This window comes from Rhinoderma darwinii (assembly GCF_050947455.1).
Source record: "Rhinoderma darwinii isolate aRhiDar2 chromosome 5 unlocalized genomic scaffold, aRhiDar2.hap1 SUPER_5_unloc_15, whole genome shotgun sequence".
Taxonomy (NCBI): domain Eukaryota; kingdom Metazoa; phylum Chordata; class Amphibia; order Anura; family Rhinodermatidae; genus Rhinoderma; species Rhinoderma darwinii.
In genome coordinates this window covers 227448-247497 of record NW_027461771.1, presented here as the reverse complement: position 1 = coordinate 247497, position 20050 = coordinate 227448, and the positions used below count along the sequence as shown (strand labels likewise).

General features: G+C 47.7%; 12 non-coding genes and 1 pseudogene across 12 annotated transcripts; all 13 read right to left on the bottom strand.

Moving 5' to 3' along the window:
* Positions 1–981: 981 nt before the first annotated feature.
* LOC142685779 (U2 spliceosomal RNA) lies at positions 982–1172 on the bottom strand. The gene has a single exon (XR_012855226.1). It is a non-coding gene; the product is annotated as a U2 spliceosomal RNA (small nuclear RNA).
* Positions 1173–2468: 1296 nt separating this feature from the next.
* LOC142685778 (U2 spliceosomal RNA) lies at positions 2469–2659 on the bottom strand. The gene has a single exon (XR_012855225.1). It is a non-coding gene; the product is annotated as a U2 spliceosomal RNA (small nuclear RNA).
* Positions 2660–3943: 1284 nt separating this feature from the next.
* Positions 3944–4134, bottom strand: LOC142685777 (U2 spliceosomal RNA). The gene has a single exon (XR_012855224.1). It is a non-coding gene; the product is annotated as a U2 spliceosomal RNA (small nuclear RNA).
* Positions 4135–5405: 1271 nt separating this feature from the next.
* Positions 5406–5596, bottom strand: LOC142685776 (U2 spliceosomal RNA). The gene has a single exon (XR_012855223.1). It is a non-coding gene; the product is annotated as a U2 spliceosomal RNA (small nuclear RNA).
* Positions 5597–6888: 1292 nt separating this feature from the next.
* Positions 6889–7090, bottom strand: LOC142685874 (U2 spliceosomal RNA; annotated as a pseudogene).
* A 1296-nt stretch (positions 7091–8386) lies between these two features.
* On the bottom strand, positions 8387–8577 carry LOC142685775 (U2 spliceosomal RNA). The gene has a single exon (XR_012855222.1). It is a non-coding gene; the product is annotated as a U2 spliceosomal RNA (small nuclear RNA).
* A 1304-nt stretch (positions 8578–9881) lies between these two features.
* LOC142685774 (U2 spliceosomal RNA) lies at positions 9882–10072 on the bottom strand. The gene has a single exon (XR_012855221.1). It is a non-coding gene; the product is annotated as a U2 spliceosomal RNA (small nuclear RNA).
* Positions 10073–11364: 1292 nt separating this feature from the next.
* On the bottom strand, positions 11365–11555 carry LOC142685773 (U2 spliceosomal RNA). The gene has a single exon (XR_012855220.1). It is a non-coding gene; the product is annotated as a U2 spliceosomal RNA (small nuclear RNA).
* Positions 11556–12847: 1292 nt separating this feature from the next.
* LOC142685772 (U2 spliceosomal RNA) lies at positions 12848–13038 on the bottom strand. Its single transcript, XR_012855219.1, has one exon. It is a non-coding gene; the product is annotated as a U2 spliceosomal RNA (small nuclear RNA).
* A 1296-nt stretch (positions 13039–14334) lies between these two features.
* Positions 14335–14525, bottom strand: LOC142685770 (U2 spliceosomal RNA). The gene has a single exon (XR_012855218.1). It is a non-coding gene; the product is annotated as a U2 spliceosomal RNA (small nuclear RNA).
* Positions 14526–15805: 1280 nt separating this feature from the next.
* Positions 15806–15996, bottom strand: LOC142685768 (U2 spliceosomal RNA). Its single transcript, XR_012855216.1, has one exon. It is a non-coding gene; the product is annotated as a U2 spliceosomal RNA (small nuclear RNA).
* Positions 15997–17296: 1300 nt separating this feature from the next.
* Positions 17297–17487, bottom strand: LOC142685767 (U2 spliceosomal RNA). The gene has a single exon (XR_012855215.1). It is a non-coding gene; the product is annotated as a U2 spliceosomal RNA (small nuclear RNA).
* A 1284-nt stretch (positions 17488–18771) lies between these two features.
* LOC142685766 (U2 spliceosomal RNA) lies at positions 18772–18962 on the bottom strand. Its single transcript, XR_012855214.1, has one exon. It is a non-coding gene; the product is annotated as a U2 spliceosomal RNA (small nuclear RNA).
* Between the last annotated feature and the right edge of the window lie 1088 nt (positions 18963–20050).

Here is a 20050-nt window from a genome sequence, read left to right as displayed (position 1 = left end):
CCTTGTATCAGCTGTAATCCAGTCCAGTCCAGTGCTGCCTGCTGAGCAGCACTGACCAACACTGCCTGGGCCCAGGCTTTTATCTCTGAGGCCCCATTATGATGTCAGAAAGCTGGCTCTGGAATCCTGAGGGCTCCACTATGACACGTGCAAAGTTCCGTCTGAACTTTATATAAGACGGTGAGGCTCAGTCAGTCACTCAGTGTTGCCTGAGAGGGCAACACTGCAACAGCCGGCCGCCAGGCTGTCTTTTTTTTGCACAGCTAGTTGCCTCCAGGAGGCCACAAGAGGGAGACAAGGGACTGCAAAATGGAAAATAGGCATCCACCAACTTTACAGACAACTTCTCCTTGCTCCTACAACCTCCATCCTTGCACAGTTTGTTATTCTTCTAGGTAACATAGTAACAAATCCAAATTGCTGCTCTCTTTGTAGGCAAGCAAGGCTTTGTTGCAACTGCAATTCTTACTTCTTCTTGAAATGTAGGGACGACAGTACATTCCATCACATCCATCTAGTGTACACAGGTAGGTCCATTGTGGCGGGCAGGCGAGCGGGCGGGCTGCTTTATTGGCTGTTTGCTGTTCCCCTACTCCACTCCACTATTTGACTGTTGTGCTGCAATCAATCAATCAATCAATCAATCAATCAATCAATCAATCAATCAATCAATCAATCAATCAGTGGCTGGCTCAGGTGCAGCTCTTTAACTTACCTAAAAGGGAGGGCGGAGAGAAGACAAGGAAGGTGAATGAGGTGTTCCAATGTGAAATGCCGGAAACACAGAAACACAGACGACACACAACAAGAGGTGGCAATCTATTCATTAATTGCATTTAATCAATGAGCTCATTATCACTCATGCATTGTCCAACAGGTGTTGAAATAATGGGATTAAAAGGGGAGATCCCTTCAGAAAGACAGAAACAATAGCAAAGACAAAAAACACTTTTGGAATCTGCTTTTAGTCAACACATAAGGAAAGGGTGCACCGGTCCTGGAAATACTGCAATACCAGGTCAATGCGTGGAGTGGACAGAGCAAGCTCTATTTCCATCTCCCTGTTCTAAAAATCCATTTAATATATGGTCCCCAGATAGGGGACGTATCAGATATTAAACTGATAAGAACAGATACTACACTTGATCTTAGCCAAAAGGCCGAGAAGCGATAACCCGAACGGGCCGCGCGTTGCCCGAGCCTGCCCGATACTGCTGTTCAGCCCTTGCAGCGATTCAGCCTACTTCTAGGCAATTCCATGGGGCCCTGCAGGCTCACACACTCACAGCTACACGGGAGGTGAATAAAGGCCGGAGAGGAAGCCAGACAGGATTTGCTTCTTTTGCTTGCACCACAATGCAGTGCTGAAAGAGGAGGAATCTACATAAAAACGCCTTCCTGGCAACGCCCAAATGCCCTGCTGCCATGCAGATAAACACTGGCAGCAGCAGCAAGTGCATGCCCACAGCCACCCCTTGTTCCTTCACACCTTGTATCAGCTGTAATCCAGTCCAGTCCAGTGCTGCCTGCTGAGCAGCACTGACCAACACTGCCTGGGCCCAGGCTTTTATCTCTGAGGCCCCATTATGATGTCAGAAAGCTGGCTCTGGAATCCTGAGGGCTCCACTATGACACGTGCAAAGTTCCGTCTGAACTTTATATAAGACGGTGAGGCTCAGTCAGTCACTCAGTGTTGCCTGAGAGGGCAACACTGCAACAGCCGGCCGCCAGGCTGTCTTTTTTTTGCACAGCTAGTTGCCTCCAGGAGGCCACAAGAGGGAGACAAGGGACTGCAAAATGGAAAATAGGCATCCACCAACTTTACAGACAACTTCTCCTTGCTCCTACAACCTCCATCCTTGCACAGTTTGTTATTCTTCTAGGTAACATAGTAACAAATCCAAATTGCTGCTCTCTTTGTAGGCAAGCAAGGCTTTGTTGCAACTGCAATTCTTACTTCTTCTTGAAATGTAGGGACGACAGTACATTCCATCACATCCATCTAGTGTACACAGGTAGGTCCATTGTGGCGGGCAGGCGAGCGGGCGGGCTGCTTTATTGGCTGTTTGCTGTTCCCCTACTCCACTCCACTATTTGACTGTTGTGCTGCATCAATCAATCAATCAATCAATCAATCAATCAATCAATCAATCAATCAATCAATCAATCAGTGGCTGGCTCAGGTGCAGCTCTTTAACTTACCTAAAAGGGAGGGCGGAGAGAAGACAAGGAAGGTGAATGAGGTGTTCCAATGTGAAATGCCGGAAACACAGAAACACAGACGACACACAACAAGAGGTGGCAATCTATTCATTAATTGCATTTAATCAATGAGCTCATTATCACTCATGCATTGTCCAACAGGTGTTGAAATAATGGGATTAAAAGGGGAGATCCCTTCAGAAAGACAGAAACAATAGCAAAGACAAAAAACACTTTTGGAATCTGCTTTTAGTCAACACATAAGGAAAGGGTGCACCGGTCCTGGAAATACTGCAATACCAGGTCAATGCGTGGAGTGGACAGAGCAAGCTCTATTTCCATCTCCCTGTTCTAAAAATCCATTTAATATATGGTCCCCAGATAGGGGACGTATCAGATATTAAACTGATAAGAACAGATACTACACTTGATCTTAGCCAAAAGGCCGAGAAGCGATAACCCGAACGGGCCGCGCGTTGCCCGAGCCTGCCCGATACTGCTGTTCAGCCCTTGCAGCGATTCAGCCTACTTCTAGGCAATTCCATGGGGCCCTGCAGGCTCACACACTCACAGCTACACGGGAGGTGAATAAAGGCCGGAGAGGAAGCCAGACAGGATTTGCTTCTTTTGCTTGCACCACAATGCAGTGCTGAAAGAGGAGGAATCTACATAAAAACGCCTTCCTGGCAACGCCCAAATGCCCTGCTGCCATGCAGATAAACACTGGCAGCGGCAGCAAGTGCATGCCCACAGCCACCCCTTGTTCCTTCACACCTTGTATCAGCTGTAATCCAGTCCAGTCCAGTGCTGCAGCACTGACCAACACTGCCTGGGCCCAGGCTTTTATCTCTGAGGCCCCATTATGATGTCAGAAAGCTGGCTCTGGAATCCTGAGGGCTCCACTATGACACGTGCAAAGTTCCGTCTGAACTTTATATAAGACGGTGAGGCTCAGTCAGTCACTCAGTGTTGCCTGAGAGGGCAACACTGCAACAGCCGGCCGCCAGGCTGTCTTTTTTTTGCACAGCTAGTTGCCTCCAGGAGGCCACAAGAGGGAGACAAGGGACTGCAAAATGGAAAATAGGCATCCACCAACTTTACAGACAACTTCTCCTTGCTCCTACAACCTCCATCCTTGCACAGTTTGTTATTCTTCTAGGTAACATAGTAACAAATCCAAATTGCTGCTCTCTTTGTAGGCAAGCAAGGCTTTGTTGCAACTGCAATTCTTACTTCTTCTTGAAATGTAGGGACGACAGTACATTCCATCACATCCATCTAGTGTACACAGGTAGGTCCATTGTGGCGGGCAGGCGAGCGGGCGGGCTGCTTTATTGGCTGTTTGCTGTTCCCCTACTCCACTCCACTATTTGACTGTTGTGCTGCAATCAATCAATCAATCAATCAATCAATCAATCAATCAATCAATCAATCAATCAATCAGTGGCTGGCTCAGGTGCAGCTCTTTAACTTACCTAAAAGGGAGGGCGGAGAGAAGACAAGGAAGGTGAATGAGGTGTTCCAATGTGAAATGCCGGAAACACAGAAACACAGACGACACACAACAAGAGGTGGCAATCTATTCATTAATTGCATTTAATCAATGAGCTCATTATCACTCATGCATTGTCCAACAGGTGTTGAAATAATGGGATTAAAAGGGGAGATCCCTTCAGAAAGACAGAAACAATAGCAAAGACAAAAAACACTTTTGGAATCTGCTTTTAGTCAACACATAAGGAAAGGGTGCACCGGTCCTGGAAATACTGCAATACCAGGTCAATGCGTGGAGTGGACAGAGCAAGCTCTATTTCCATCTCCCTGTTCTAAAAATCCATTTAATATATGGTCCCCAGATAGGGGACGTATCAGATATTAAACTGATAAGAACAGATACTACACTTGATCTTAGCCAAAAGGCCGAGAAGCGATAACCCGAACGGGCCGCGCGTTGCCCGAGCCTGCCCGATACTGCTGTTCAGCCCTTGCAGCGATTCAGCCTACTTCTAGGCAATTCCATGGGGCCCTGCAGGCTCACACACTCACAGCTACACGGGAGGTGAATAAAGGCCGGAGAGGAAGCCAGACAGGATTTGCTTCTTTTGCTTGCACCACAATGCAGTGCTGAAAGAGGAGGAATCTACATAAAAACGCCTTCCTGGCAACGCCCAAATGCCCTGCTGCCATGCAGATAAACACTGGCAGCGGCAGCAAGTGCATGCCCACAGCCACCCCTTGTTCCTTCACACCTTGTATCAGCTGTAATCCAGTCCAGTCCAGTGCTGCCTGCTGAGCAGCACTGACCAACACTGCCTGGGCCCAGGCTTTTATCTCTGAGGCCCCATTATGATGTCAGAAAGCTGGCTCTGGAATCCTGAGGGCTCCACTATGACACGTGCAAAGTTCCGTCTGAACTTTATATAAGACGGTGAGGCTCAGTCAGTCACTCAGTGTTGCCTGAGAGGGCAACACTGCAACAGCCGGCCGCCAGGCTGTCTTTTTTTTGCACAGCTAGTTGCCTCCAGGAGGCCACAAGAGGGAGACAAGGGACTGCAAAATGGAAAATAGGCATCCACCAACTTTACCGACAACTTCTCCTTGCTCCTACAACCTCCATCCTTGCACAGTTTGTTATTCTTCTAGGTAACATAGTAACAAATCCAAATTGCTGCTCTCTTTGTAGGCAAGCAAGGCTTTGTTGCAACTGCAATTCTTACTTCTTCTTGAAATGTAGGGACGACAGTACATTCCATCACATCCATCTAGTGTACACAGGTAGGTCCATTGTGGCGGGCAGGCGAGCGGGCGGGCTGCTTTATTGGCTGTTTGCTGTTCCCCTACTCCACTCCACTATTTGACTGTTGTGCTGCATCAATCAATCAATCAATCAATCAATCAATCAATCAATCAATCAATCAATCAATCAATCAGTGGCTGGCTCAGGTGCAGCTCTTTAACTTACCTAAAAGGGAGGGCGGAGAGAAGACAAGGAAGGTGAATGAGGTGTTCCAATGTGAAATGCCGGAAACACAGAAACACAGACGACACACAACAAGAGGTGGCAATCTATTCATTAATTGCATTTAATTTGTCCAACAGGTGTTGAAATAATGGGATTAAAAGGGGAGATCCCTTCAGAAAGACAGAAACAATAGCAAAGACAAAAAACACTTTTGGAATCTGCTTTTAGTCAACACATAAGGAAAGGGTGCACCGGTCCTGGAAATACTGCAATACCAGGTCAATGCGTGGAGTGGACAGAGCAAGCTCTATTTCCATCTCCCTGTTCTAAAAATCCATTTAATATATGGTCCCCAGATAGGGGACGTATCAGATATTAAACTGATAAGAACAGATACTACACTTGATCTTAGCCAAAAGGCCGAGAAGCGATAACCCGAACGGGCCGCGCGTTGCCCGAGCCTGCCCGATACTGCTGTTCAGCCCTTGCAGCGATTCAGCCTACTTCTAGGCAATTCCATGGGGCCCTGCAGGCTCACACACTCACAGCTACACGGGAGGTGAATAAAGGCCGGAGAGGAAGCCAGACAGGATTTGCTTCTTTTGCTTGCACCACAATGCAGTGCTGAAAGAGGAGGAATCTACATAAAAACGCCTTCCTGGCAACGCCCAAATGCCCTGCTGCCATGCAGATAAACACTGGCAGCGGCAGCAAGTGCATGCCCACAGCCACCCCTTGTTCCTTCACACCTTGTATCAGCTGTAATCCAGTCCAGTCCAGTGCTGCCTGCTGAGCAGCACTGACCAACACTGCCTGGGCCCAGGCTTTTATCTCTGAGGCCCCATTATGATGTCAGAAAGCTGGCTCTGGAATCCTGAGGGCTCCACTATGACACGTGCAAAGTTCCGTCTGAACTTTATATAAGACGGTGAGGCTCAGTCAGTCACTCAGTGTTGCCTGAGAGGGCAACACTGCAACAGCCGGCCGCCAGGCTGTCTTTTTTTTGCACAGCTAGTTGCCTCCAGGAGGCCACAAGAGGGAGACAAGGGACTGCAAAATGGAAAATAGGCATCCACCAACTTTACAGACAACTTCTCCTTGCTCCTACAACCTCCATCCTTGCACAGTTTGTTATTCTTCTAGGTAACATAGTAACAAATCCAAATTGCTGCTCTCTTTGTAGGCAAGCAAGGCTTTGTTGCAACTGCAATTCTTACTTCTTCTTGAAATGTAGGGACGACAGTACATTCCATCACATCCATCTAGTGTACACAGGTAGGTCCATTGTGGCGGGCAGGCGAGCGGGCGGGCTGCTTTATTGGCTGTTTGCTGTTCCCCTACTCCACTCCACTATTTGACTGTTGTGCTGCATCAATCAATCAATCAATCAATCAATCAATCAATCAATCAATCAATCAATCAATCAGTGGCTGGCTCAGGTGCAGCTCTTTAACTTACCTAAAAGGGAGGGCGGAGAGAAGACAAGGAAGGTGAATGAGGTGTTCCAATGTGAAATGCCGGAAACACAGAAACACAGACGACACACAACAAGAGGTGGCAATCTATTCATTAATTGCATTTAATCAATGAGCTCATTATCACTCATGCATTGTCCAACAGGTGTTGAAATAATGGGATTAAAAGGGGAGATCCCTTCAGAAAGACAGAAACAATAGCAAAGACAAAAAACACTTTTGGAATCTGCTTTTAGTCAACACATAAGGAAAGGGTGCACCGGTCCTGGAAATACTGCAATACCAGGTCAATGCGTGGAGTGGACAGAGCAAGCTCTATTTCCATCTCCCTGTTCTAAAAATCTTCTAAAAATCCATTTAATATATGGTCCCCAGATAGGGGACGTATCAGATATTAAACTGATAAGAACAGATACTACACTTGATCTTAGCCAAAAGGCCGAGAAGCGATAACCCGAACGGGCCGCGCGTTGCCCGAGCCTGCCCGATACTGCTGTTCAGCCCTTGCAGCGATTCAGCCTACTTCTAGGCAATTCCATGGGGCCCTGCAGGCTCACACACTCACAGCTACACGGGAGGTGAATAAAGGCCGGAGAGGAAGCCAGACAGGATTTGCTTCTTTTGCTTGCACCACAATGCAATGCTGAAAGAGGAGGAATCTACATAAAAACGCCTTCCTGGCAACGCCCAAATGCCCTGCTGCCATGCAGATAAACACTAGCAGCGGCAGCAAGTGCATGCCCACAGCCACCCCTTGTTCCTTCACACCTTGTATCAGCTGTAATCCAGTCCAGTCCAGTGCTGCCTGCTGAGCAGCACTGACCAACACTGCCTGGGCCCAGGCTTTTATCTCTGAGGCCCCATTATGATGTCAGAAAGCTGGCTCTGGAATCCTGAGGGCTCCACTATGACACGTGCAAAGTTCCGTCTGAACTTTATATAAGACGGTGAGGCTCAGTCAGTCACTCAGTGTTGCCTGAGAGGGCAACACTGCAACAGCCGGCCGCCAGGCTGTCTTTTTTTTGCACAGCTAGTTGCCTCCAGGAGGCCACAAGAGGGAGACAAGGGACTGCAAAATGGAAAATAGGCATCCACCAACTTTACAGACAACTTCTCCTTGCTCCTACAACCTCCATCCTTGCACAGTTTGTTATTCTTCTAGGTAACATAGTAACAAATCCAAATTGCTGCTCTCTTTGTAGGCAAGCAAGGCTTTGTTGCAACTGCAATTCTTACTTCTTCTTGAAATGTAGGGACGACAGTACATTCCATCACATCCATCTAGTGTACACAGGTAGGTCCATTGTGGCGGGCAGGCGAGCGGGCGGGCTGCTTTATTGGCTGTTTGCTGTTCCCCTACTCCACTCCACTATTTGACTGTTGTGCTGCATCAATCAATCAATCAATCAATCAATCAATCAATCAATCAATCAATCAATCAATCAATCAGTGGCTGGCTCAGGTGCAGCTCTTTAACTTACCTAAAAGGGAGGGCGGAGAGAAGACAAGGAAGGTGAATGAGGTGTTCCAATGTGAAATGCCGGAAACACAGAAACACAGACGACACACAACAAGAGGTGGCAATCTATTCATTAATTGCATTTAATCAATGAGCTCATTATCACTCATGCATTGTCCAACAGGTGTTGAAATAATGGGATTAAAAGGGGAGATCCCTTCAGAAAGACAGAAACAATAGCAAAGACAAAAAACACTTTTGGAATCTGCTTTTAGTCAACACATAAGGAAAGGGTGCACCGGTCCTGGAAATACTGCAATACCAGGTCAATGCGTGGAGTGGACAGAGCAAGCTCTATTTCCATCTCCCTGTTCTAAAAATCCATTTAATATATGGTCCCCAGATAGGGGACGTATCAGATATTAAACTGATAAGAACAGATACTACACTTGATCTTAGCCAAAAGGCCGAGAAGCGATAACCCGAACGGGCCGCGCGTTGCCCGAGCCTGCCCGATACTGCTGTTCAGCCCTTGCAGCGATTCAGCCTACTTCTAGGCAATTCCATGGGGCCCTGCAGGCTCACACACTCACAGCTACACGGGAGGTGAATAAAGGCCGGAGAGGAAGCCAGACAGGATTTGCTTATTTTGCTTGCACCACAATGCAGTGCTGAAAGAGGAGGAATCTACATAAAAACGCCTTCCTGGCAACGCCCAAATGCCCTGCTGCCATGCAGATAAACACTGGCAGCGGCAGCAAGTGCATGCCCACAGCCACCCCTTGTTCCTTCACACCTTGTATCAGCTGTAATCCAGTCCAGTCCAGTGCTGCCTGCTGAGCAGCACTGACCAACACTGCCTGGGCCCAGGCTTTTATCTCTGAGGCCCCATTATGATGTCAGAAAGCTGGCTCTGGAATCCTGAGGGCTCCACTATGACACGTGCAAAGTTCCGTCTGAACTTTATATAAGACGGTGAGGCTCAGTCAGTCACTCAGTGTTGCCTGAGAGGGCAACACTGCAACAGCCGGCCGCCAGGCTGTCTTTTTTTTGCACAGCTAGTTGCCTCCAGGAGGCCACAAGAGGGAGACAAGGGACTGCAAAATGGAAAATAGGCATCCACCAACTTTACAGACAACTTCTCCTTGCTCCTACAACCTCCATCCTTGCACAGTTTGTTATTCTTCTAGGTAACATAGTAACAAATCCAAATTGCTGCTCTCTTTGTAGGCAAGCAAGGCTTTGTTGCAACTGCAATTCTTACTTCTTCTTGAAATGTAGGGACGACAGTACATTCCATCACATCCATCTAGTGTACACAGGTAGGTCCATTGTGGCGGGCAGGCGAGCGGGCGGGCTGCTTTATTGGCTGTTTGCTGTTCCCCTACTCCACTCCACTATTTGACTGTTGTGCTGCATCAATCAATCAATCAATCAATCAATCAATCAATCAATCAATCAATCAATCAATCAATCAATCAATCAGTGGCTGGCTCAGGTGCAGCTCTTTAACTTACCTAAAAGGGAGGGCGGAGAGAAGACAAGGAAGGTGAATGAGGTGTTCCAATGTGAAATGCCGGAAACACAGAAACACAGACGACACACAACAAGAGGTGGCAATCTATTCATTAATTGCATTTAATCAATGAGCTCATTATCACTCATGCATTGTCCAACAGGTGTTGAAATAATGGGATTAAAAGGGGAGATCCCTTCAGAAAGACAGAAACAATAGCAAAGACAAAAAACACTTTTGGAATCTGCTTTTAGTCAACACATAAGGAAAGGGTGCACCGGTCCTGGAAATACTGCAATACCAGGTCAATGCGTGGAGTGGACAGAGCAAGCTCTATTTCCATCTCCCTGTTCTAAAAATCCATTTAATATATGGTCCCCAGATAGGGGACGTATCAGATATTAAACTGATAAGAACAGATACTACACTTGATCTTAGCCAAAAGGCCGAGAAGCGATAACCCGAACGGGCCGCGTGTTGCCCGAGCCTGCCCGATACTGCTGTTCAGCCCTTGCAGCGATTCAGCCTACTTCTAGGCAATTCCATGGGGCCCTGCAGGCTCACACACTCACAGCTACACGGGAGGTGAATAAAGGCCGGAGAGGAAGCCAGACAGGATTTGCTTCTTTTGCTTGCACCACAATGCAGTGCTGAAAGAGGAGGAATCTACATAAAAACGCCTTCCTGGCAACGCCCAAATGCCCTGCTGCCATGCAGATAAACACTGGCAGCGGCAGCAAGTGCATGCCCACAGCCACCCCTTGTTCCTTCACACCTTGTATCAGCTGTAATCCAGTCCAGTCCAGTGCTGCCTGCTGAGCAGCACTGACCAACACTGCCTGGGCCCAGGCTTTTATCTCTGAGGCCCCATTATGATGTCAGAAAGCTGGCTCTGGAATCCTGAGGGCTCCACTATGACACGTGCAAAGTTCCGTCTGAACTTTATATAAGACGGTGAGGCTCAGTCAGTCACTCAGTGTTGCCTGAGAGGGCAACACTGCAACAGCCGGCCGCCAGGCTGTCTTTTTTTTGCACAGCTAGTTGCCTCCAGGAGGCCACAAGAGGGAGACAAGGGACTGCAAAATGGAAAATAGGCATCCACCAACTTTACAGACAACTTCTCCTTGCTCCTACAACCTCCATCCTTGCACAGTTTGTTATTCTTCTAGGTAACATAGTAACAAATCCAAATTGCTGCTCTCTTTGTAGGCAAGCAAGGCTTTGTTGCAACTGCAATTCTTACTTCTTCTTGAAATGTAGGGACGACAGTACATTCCATCACATCCATCTAGTGTACACAGGTAGGTCCATTGTGGCGGGCAGGCGAGCGGGCGGGCTGCTTTATTGGCTGTTTGCTGTTCCCCTACTCCACTCCACTATTTGACTGTTGTGCTGCATCAATCAATCAATCAATCAATCAATCAATCAATCAATCAATCAATCAATCAATCAGTGGCTGGCTCAGGTGCAGCTCTTTAACTTACCTAAAAGGGAGGGCGGAGAGAAGACAAGGAAGGTGAATGAGGTGTTCCAATGTGAAATGCCGGAAACACAGAAACACAGACGACACACAACAAGAGGTGGCAATCTATTCATTAATTGCATTTAATCAATGAGCTCATTATCACTCATGCATTGTCCAACAGGTGTTGAAATAATGGGATTAAAAGGGGAGATCCCTTCAGAAAGACAGAAACAATAGCAAAGACAAAAAACACTTTTGGAATCTGCTTTTAGTCAACACATAAGGAAAGGGTGCACCGGTCCTGGAAATACTGCAATACCAGGTCAATGCGTGGAGTGGACAGAGCAAGCTCTATTTCCATCTCCCTGTTCTAAAAATCCATTTAATATATGGTCCCCAGATAGGGGACGTATCAGATATTAAACTGATAAGAACAGATACTACACTTGATCTTAGCCAAAAGGCCGAGAAGCGATAACCCGAACGGGCCGCGCGTTGCCCGAGCCTGCCCGATACTGCTGTTCAGCCCTTGCAGCGATTCAGCCTACTTCTAGGCAATTCCATGGGGCCCTGCAGGCTCACACACTCACAGCTACACGGGAGGTGAATAAAGGCCGGAGAGGAAGCCAGACAGGATTTGCTTCTTTTGCTTGCACCACAATGCAGTGCTGAAAGAGGAGGAATCTACATAAAAACGCCTTCCTGGCAACGCCCAAATGCCCTGCTGCCATGCAGATAAACACTGGCAGCGGCAGCAAGTGCATGCCCACAGCCACCCCTTGTTCCTTCACACCTTGTATCAGCTGTAATCCAGTCCAGTCCAGTGCTGCCTGCTGAGCAGCACTGACCAACACTGCCTGGGCCCAGGCTTTTATCTCTGAGGCCCCATTATGATGTCAGAAAGCTGGCTCTGGAATCCTGAGGGCTCCACTATGACACGTGCAAAGTTCCGTCTGAACTTTATATAAGACGGTGAGGCTCAGTCAGTCACTCAGTGTTGCCTGAGAGGGCAACACTGCAACAGCCGGCCGCCAGGCTGTCTTTTTTTTGCACAGCTAGTTGCCTCCAGGAGGCCACAAGAGGGAGACAAGGGACTGCAAAATGGAAAATAGGCATCCACCAACTTTACAGACAACTTCTCCTTGCTCCTACAACCTCCATCCTTGCACAGTTTGTTATTCTTCTAGGTAACATAGTAACAAATCCAAATTGCTGCTCTCTTTGTAGGCAAGCAAGGCTTTGTTGCAACTGCAATTCTTACTTCTTCTTGAAATGTAGGGACGACAGTACATTCCATCACATCCATCTAGTGTACACAGGTAGGTCCATTGTGGCGGGCAGGCGAGCGGGCGGGCTGCTTTATTGGCTGTTTGCTGTTCCCCTACTCCACTCCACTATTTGACTGTTGTGCTGCATCAATCAATCAATCAATCAATCAATCAATCAATCAATCAATCAATCAATCAATCAGTGGCTGGCTCAGGTGCAGCTCTTTAACTTACCTAAAAGGGAGGGCGGAGAGAAGACAAGGAAGGTGAATGAGGTGTTCCAATGTGAAATGCCGGAAACACAGAAACACAGACGACACACAACAAGAGGTGGCAATCTATTCATTAATTGCATTTAATCAATGAGCTCATTATCACTCATGCATTGTCCAACAGGTGTTGAAATAATGGGATTAAAAGGGGAGATCCCTTCAGAAAGACAGAAACAATAGCAAAGACAAAAAACACTTTTGGCATCTGCTTTTAGTCAACACATAAGGAAAGGGTGCACCGGTCCTGGAAATACTGCAATACCAGGTCAATGCGTGGAGTGGACAGAGCAAGCTCTATTTCCATCTCCCTGTTCTAAAAATCCATTTAATATATGGTCCCCAGATAGGGGACGTATCAGATATTAAACTGATAAGAACAGATACTACACTTGATCTTAGCCAAAAGGCCGAGAAGCGATAACCCGAACGGGCCGCGCGTTGCCCGAGCCTGCCCGATACTGCTGTTCAGCCCTTGCAGCGATTCAGCCTACTTCTAGGCAATTCCATGGGGCCCTGCAGGCTCACACACTCACAGCTACACGGGAGGTGAATAAAGGCCGGAGAGGAAGCCAGACAGGATTTGCTTCTTTTGCTTGCACCACAATGCAGTGCTGAAAGAGGAGGAATCTACATAAAAACGCCTTCCTGGCAACGCCCAAATGCCCTGCTGCCATGCAGATAAACACTGGCAGCGGCAGCAAGTGCATGCCCACAGCCACCCCTTGTTCCTTCACACCTTGTATCAGCTGTAATCCAGTCCAGTCCAGTGCTGCCTGCTGAGCAGCACTGACCAACACTGCCTGGGCCCAGGCTTTTATCTCTGAGGCCCCATTATGATGTCAGAAAGCTGGCTCTGGAATCCTGAGGGCTCCACTATGACACGTGCAAAGTTCCGTCTGAACTTTATATAAGACGGTGAGGCTCAGTCAGTCACTCAGTGTTGCCTGAGAGGGCAACACTGCAACAGCCGGCCGCCAGGCTGTCTTTTTTTTGCACAGCTAGTTGCCTCCAGGAGGCCACAAGAGGGAGACAAGGGACTGCAAAATGGAAAATAGGCATCCACCAACTTTACAGACAACTTCTCCTTGCTCCTACAACCTCCATCCTTGCACAGTTTGTTATTCTTCTAGGTAACATAGTAACAAATCCAAATTGCTGCTCTCTTTGTAGGCAAGCAAAGCTTTGTTGCAACTGCAATTCTTACTTCTTCTTGAAATGTAGGGACGACAGTACATTCCATCACATCCATCTAGTGTACACAGGTAGGTCCATTGTGGCGGGCAGGCGAGCGGGCGGGCTGCTTTATTGGCTGTTTGCTGTTCCCCTACTCCACTCCACTATTTGACTGTTGTGCTGCATCAATCAATCAATCAATCAATCAATCAATCAATCAATCAATCAATCAATCAATCAATCAGTGGCTGGCTCAGGTGCAGCTCTTTAACTTACCTAAAAGGGAGGGCGGAGAGAAGACAAGGAAGGTGAATGAGGTGTTCCAATGTGAAATGCCGGAAACACAGAAACACAGACGACACACAACAAGAGGTGGCAATCTATTCATTAATTGCATTTAATCAATGAGCTCATTATCACTCATGCATTGTCCAACAGGTGTTGAAATAATGGGATTAAAAGGGGAGATCCCTTCAGAAAGACAGAAACAATAGCAAAGACAAAAAACACTTTTGGAATCTGCTTTTAGTCAACACATAAGGAAAGGGTGCACCGGTCCTGGAAATACTGCAATACCAGGTCAATGCGTGGAGTGGACAGAGCAAGCTCTATTTCCATCTCCCTGTTCTAAAAATCCATTTAATATATGGTCCCCAGATAGGGGACGTATCAGATATTAAACTGATAAGAACAGATACTACACTTGATCTTAGCCAAAAGGCCGAGAAGCGATAACCCGAACGGGCCGCGCGTTGCCCGAGCCTGCCCGATACTGCTGTTCAGCCCTTGCAGCGATTCAGCCTACTTCTAGGCAATTCCATGGGGCCCTGCAGGCTCACACACTCACAGCTACACGGGAGGTGAATAAAGGCCGGAGAGGAAGCCAGACAGGATTTGCTTCTTTTGCTTGCACCACAATGCAGTGCTGAAAGAGGAGGAATCTACATAAAAACGCCTTCCTGGCAACGCCCAAATGCCCTGCTGCCATGCAGATAAACACTGGCAGCGGCAGCAAGTGCATGCCCACAGCCACCCCTTGTTCCTTCACACCTTGTATCAGCTGTAATCCAGTCCAGTCCAGTGCTGCCTGCTGAGCAGCACTGACCAACACTGCCTGGGCCCAGGCTTTTATCTCTGAGGCCCCATTATGATGTCAGAAAGCTGGCTCTGGAATCCTGAGGGCTCCACTATGACACGTGCAAAGTTCCGTCTGAACTTTATATAAGACGGTGAGGCTCAGTCAGTCACTCAGTGTTGCCTGAGAGGGCAACACTGCAACAGCCGGCCGCCAGGCTGTCTTTTTTTTGCACAGCTAGTTGCCTCCAGGAGGCCACAAGAGGGAGACAAGGGACTGCAAAATGGAAAATAGGCATCCACCAACTTTACAGACAACTTCTCCTTGCTCCTACAACCTCCATCCTTGCACAGTTTGTTATTCTTCTAGGTAACATAGTAACAAATCCAAATTGCTGCTCTCTTTGTAGGCAAGCAAGGCTTTGTTGCAACTGCAATTCTTACTTCTTCTTGAAATGTAGGGACGACAGTACATTCCATCACATCCATCTAGTGTACACAGGTAGGTCCATTGTGGCGGGCAGGCGAGCGGGCGGGCTGCTTTATTGGCTGTTTGCTGTTCCCCTACTCCACTCCACTATTTGACTGTTGTGCTGCATCAATCAATCAATCAATCAATCAATCAATCAATCAATCAATCAGTGGCTGGCTCAGGTGCAGCTCTTTAACTTACCTAAAAGGGAGGGCGGAGAGAAGACAAGGAAGGTGAATGAGGTGTTCCAATGTGAAATGCCGGAAACACAGAAACACAGACGACACACAACAAGAGGTGGCAATCTATTCATTAATTGCATTTAATCAATGAGCTCATTATCACTCATGCATTGTCCAACAGGTGTTGAAATAATGGGATTAAAAGGGGAGATCCCTTCAGAAAGACAGAAACAATAGCAAAGACAAAAAACACTTTTGGAATCTGCTTTTAGTCAACACATAAGGAAAGGGTGCACCGGTCCTGGAAATACTGCAATACCAGGTCAATGCGTGGAGTGGACAGAGCAAGCTCTATTTCCATCTCCCTGTTCTAAAAATCCATTTAATATATGGTCCCCAGATAGGGGACGTATCAGATATTAAACTGATAAGAACAGATACTACACTTGATCTTAGCCAAAAGGCCGAGAAGCGATAACCCGAACGGGCCGCGCGTTGCCCGAGCCTGCCCGATACTGCTGTTCAGCCCTTGCAGCGATTCAGCCTACTTCTAGGCAATTCCATGGGGCCCTGCAGGCTCACACACTCACAGCTACACGGGAGCTGAATAAAGGCCGGAGAGGAAGCCAGACAGGATTTGCTTCTTTTGCTTGCACCACAATGCAGTGCTGAAAGAGGAGGAATCTACATAAAAACGCCTTCCTGGCAACGCCCAAATGCCCTGCTGCCATGCAGATAAACACTGGCAGCGGCAGCAAGTGCATGCCCACAGCCACCCCTTGTTCCTTCACACCTTGTATCAGCTGTAATCCAGTCCAGTCCAGTGCTGCCTGCTGAGCAGCACTGACCAACACTGCCTGGGCCCAGGCTTTTATCTCTGAGGCCCCATTATGATGTCAGAAAGCTGGCTCTGGAATCCTGAGGGCTCCACTATGACACGTGCAAAGTTCCGTCTGAACTTTATATAAGACGGTGAGGCTCAGTCAGTCACTCAGTGTTGCCTGAGAGGGCAACACTGCAACAGCCGGCCGCCAGGCTGTCTTTTTTTTGCACAGCTAGTTGCCTCCAGGAGGCCACAAGAGGGAGACAAGGGACTGCAAAATGGAAAATAGGCATCCACCAACTTTACAGACAACTTCTCCTTGCTCCTACAACCTCCATCCTTGCACAGTTTGTTATTCTTCTAGGTAACATAGTAACAAATCCAAATTGCTGCTCTCTTTGTAGGCAAGCAAGGCTTTGTTGCAACTGCAATTCTTACTTCTTCTTGAAATGTAGGGACGACAGTACATTCCATCACATCCATCTAGTGTACACAGGTAGGTCCATTGTGGCGGGCAGGCGAGCGGGCGGGCTGCTTTATTGGCTGTTTGCTGTTCCCCTACTCCACTCCACTATTTGACTGTTGTGCTGCATCAATCAATCAATCAATCAATCAATCAATCAATCAATCAATCAATCAATCAATCAATCAATCAGTGGCTGGCTCAGGTGCAGCTCTTTAACTTACCTAAAAGGGAGGGCGGAGAGAAGACAAGGAAGGTGAATGAGGTGTTCCAATGTGAAATGCCGGAAACACAGAAACACAGACGACACACAACAAGAGGTGGCAATCTATTCATTAATTGCATTTAATCAATGAGCTCATTATCACTCATGCATTGTCCAACAGGTGTTGAAATAATGGGATTAAAAGGGGAGATCCCTTCAGAAAGACAGAAACAATAGCAAAGACAAAAAACACTTTTGGAATCTGCTTTTAGTCAACACATAAGGAAAGGGTGCACCGGTCCTGGAAATACTGCAATACCAGGTCAATGCGTGGAGTGGACAGAGCAAGCTCTATTTCCATCTCCCTGTTCTAAAAATCCATTTAATATATGGTCCCCAGATAGGGGACGTATCAGATATTAAACTGATAAGAACAGATACTACACTTGATCTTAGCCAAAAGGCCGAGAAGCGATAACCCGAACGGGCCGCGCGTTGCCCGAGCCTGCCCGATACTGCTGTTCAGCCCTTGCAGCGATTCAGCCTACTTCTAGGCAATTCCATGGGGCCCTGCAGGCTCACACACTCACAGCTACACGGGAGGTGAATAAAGGCCGGAGAGGAAGCCAGACAGGATTTGCTTCTTTTGCTTGCACCACAATGCAGTGCTGAAAGAGGAGGAATCTACATAAAAACGCCTTCCTGGCAACGCCCAAATGCCCTGCTGCCATGCAGATAAACACTGGCAGCGGCAGCAAGTGCATGCCCACAGCCACCCCTTGTTCCTTCACACCTTGTATCAGCTGTAATCCAGTCCAGTCCAGTGCTGCCTGCTGAGCAGCACTGACCAACACTGCCTGGGCCCAGGCTTTTATCTCTGAGGCCCCATTATGATGTCAGAAAGCTGGCTCTGGAATCCTGAGGGCTCCACTATGACACGTGCAAAGTTCCGTCTGAACTTTATATAAGACGGTGAGGCTCAGTCAGTCACTCAGTGTTGCCTGAGAGGGCAACACTGCAACAGCCGGCCGCCAGGCTGTCTTTTTTTTGCACAGCTAGTTGCCTCCAGGAGGCCACAAGAGGGAGACAAGGGACTGCAAAATGGAAAATAGGCATCCACCAACTTTACAGACAACTTCTCCTTGCTCCTACAACCTCCATCCTTGCACAGTTTGTTATTCTTCTAGGTAACATAGTAACAAATCCAAATTGCTGCTCTCTTTGTAGGCAAGCAAGGCTTTGTTGCAACTGCAATTCTTACTTCTTCTTGAAATGTAGGGACGACAGTACATTCCATCACATCCATCTAGTGTACACAGGTAGGTCCATTGTGGCGGGCAGGCGAGCGGGCGGGCTGCTTTATTGGCTGTTTGCTGTTCCCCTACTCCACTCCACTATTTGACTGTTGTGCTGCATCAATCAATCAATCAATCAATCAATCAATCAATCAATCAATCAATCAGTGGCTGGCTCAGGTGCAGCTCTTTAACTTACCTAAAAGGGAGGGCGGAGAGAAGACAAGGAAGGTGAATGAGGTGTTCCAATGTGAAATGCCGGAAACACAGAAACACAGACGACACACAACAAGAGGTGGCAATCTATTCATTAATTGCATTTAATCAATGAGCTCATTATCACTCATGCATTGTCCAACAGGTGTTGAAATAATGGGATTAAAAGGGGAGATCCCTTCAGAAAGACAGAAACAATAGCAAAGACAAAAAACACTTTTGGAATCTGCTTTTAGTCAACACATAAGGAAAGGGTGCACCGGTCCTGGAAATACTGCAATACCAGGTCAATGCGTGGAGTGGACAGAGCAAGCTCTATTTCCATCTCCCTGTTCTAAAAATCCATTTAATATATGGTCCCCAGATAGGGGACGTATCAGATATTAAACTGATAAGAACAGATACTACACTTGATCTTAGCCAAAAGGCCGAGAAGCGATAACCCGAACGGGCCGCGCGTTGCCCGAGCCTGCCCGATACTGCTGTTCAGCCCTTGCAGCGATTCAGCCTACTTCTAGGCAATTCCATGGGGCCCTGCAGGCTCACACACTCACAGCTACACGGGAGGTGAATAAAGGCCGGAGAGGAAGCCAGACAGGATTTGCTTCTTTTGCTTGCACCACAATGCAGTGCTGAAAGAGGAGGAATCTACATAAAAACGCCTTCCTGGCAACGCCCAAATGCCCTGCTGCCATGCAGATAAACACTGGCAGCGGCAGCAAGTGCATGCCCACAGCCACCCCTTGTTCCTTCACACCTTGTATCAGCTGTAATCCAGTCCAGTCCAGTGCTGCCTGCTGAGCAGCACTGACCAACACTGCCTGGGCCCAGGCTTTTATCTCTGAGGCCCCATTATGATGTCAGAAAGCTGGCTCTGGAATCCTGAGGGCTCCACTATGACACGTGCAAAGTTCCGTCTGAACTTTATATAAGACGGTGAGGCTCAGTCAGTCACTCAGTGTTGCCTGAGAGGGCAACACTGCAACAGCCGGCCGCCAGGCTGTCTTTTTTTTGCACAGCTAGTTGCCTCCAGGAGGCCACAAGAGGGAGACAAGGGACTGCAAAATGGAAAATAGGCATCCACCAACTTTACAGACAACTTCTCCTTGCTCCTACAACCTCCATCCTTGCACAGTTTGTTATTCTTCTAGGTAACATAGTAACAAATCCAAATTGCTGCTCTCTTTGTAGGCAAGCAAGGCTTTGTTGCAACTGCAATTCTTACTTCTTCTTGAAATGTAGGGACGACAGTACATTCCATCACATCCATCTAGTGTACACAGGTAGGTCCATTGTGGCGGGCAGGCGAGCGGGCGGGCTGCTTTATTGGCTGTTTGCTGTTCCCCTACTCCACTCCACTATTTGACTGTTGTGCTGCATCAATCAATCAATCAATCAATCAATCAATCAATCAATCAATCAATCAATCAATCAATCAATCAGTGGCTGGCTCAGGTGCAGCTCTTTAACTTACCTAAAAGGGAGGGCGGAGAGAAGACAAGGAAGGTGAATGAGGTGTTCCAATGTG